The sequence below is a fragment of the Arachis ipaensis genome, chromosome B10 (genome assembly GCF_000816755.2).
Source record: "Arachis ipaensis cultivar K30076 chromosome B10, Araip1.1, whole genome shotgun sequence".
Taxonomy (NCBI): Eukaryota; Viridiplantae; Streptophyta; class Magnoliopsida; order Fabales; family Fabaceae; genus Arachis; species Arachis ipaensis.
Window position 1 is genome coordinate 118861707 of NC_029794.2, and position 1630 is coordinate 118863336.

Here is a 1630-nt window from a genome sequence, read left to right on the forward strand (position 1 = left end):
CGACAACCTCGCCGCCACTTCGCGTTCTCGTCGCTGCACCTCGCCGCTGCACCTCCCCAATTCTGCTTCTGCTTCGGCTTTTGCTTCTGTTTCGATTGCTGCTTCTGGTTCTGCTTGAGCTTCTGTTTCTGCTTTCGATTCTACTTCTGTGTCTGCTTCTGTGTCTGCTTCTGTTTTTGTTTTTGTTTCTGCTTTTAATTCTAATTTTGATTTGTTATTTTTTGATTTTATTATTGTTGTGGGTTGATTTTGTTGTTGAATTTGATGTTGTTGTTTCTGAATTTGAATAATGTGTTATTGTTGGTGTTCTTGAATCTAATTATTGGTATTTGGTAGGAGTAAGGGAGGTGGTGATAGTGGTAAAGGTGATGGTGGTGGAGGGTATTTTTGTCCGTAAAAAGTCAAAAGGACGATTTTAAAATCAAATACAAGATTAAGGATGATTCTAAATAAAAAATTACGTCAAGGACGATTTTGATTCTGACCCTAAACGTTAGGGACCAAAATAATACTTACCCGTTTTATTAAACATATACAAATTAAAAAGATAAACAAAAAAAAATTATTAATCACAATTTATATTTTTTTTATAATTATATGATATCTATTAATATTATTTTTTAAATAAATACTTGTAGTATATAATAATACAATAAATAAAACTAATTAATAAAGTATTAAAATTTAAAAATAACAATTATTTATATAAGAACAAAATAAAAATACTTATAATAAAAAAAATTAAATTTTATATAATTATTTAATCATATTGGATTAATCAATTTGATCAATGACCTAACAATTAAATTACTGATCCAGTGACTCAATACTTTAAACAAATTAATTACTAATTTAGTTTTAATAACCATAATATTTTAATTTAGCGACTAATTTTGATATTCACCTGACTGTGATGAGATAGATCATAGATGCATAATTCGTTAGAGAAAACCATATTATTATTGTACTAAAACTAAAGGTGACTTGCTTCTATACATATGTTGTATATCTAGAGATACAGAGTGAGAGAGACAAATCAACGTGAGTCTTTTTCTTTTTTTCTTTTTTACAATAAATACACTGTATTTTATATACATTCTCACTATGTATCTTGTCTCTACCAAACTAAAGGCAAGCTAAGCAACTAAGCAAAATATAGTCTCAATAGTTTTGGTTTGACTACATAGCTAACGTGACTACGTGAGTACGGTCAATTATTTTTCCTCCATTAATATGTTTGGTCGCGTGGTAGCAACATAAATTAATGCAACGTACATGAGTAGTCAAATTCGTATTAATGAACACAAAAATTTTACCAACAGAGGATATGTTTCTCACGAGAGAGAGAAAGAGAGTAGCCATAGCCCATAGTATATGAGCATGTGTGTTATTTATTAATCCATTTACTTGAAGTTTATGTCATGATGAACACATCTTATTAGGACATGCAAACTTGTCTTAAAGATAAAAGGAAGATAGAGTGAGTCTATGCATATATAAATGCAAACTTCTCACATGCATAATTGGTGATATATTTATACAATATAGTACGAAAAAATTAAACAAGACCTATATATGGGCATATAATAAATTAAATTCGATAGAAGAACATCAACTTTAGCTTGATTAT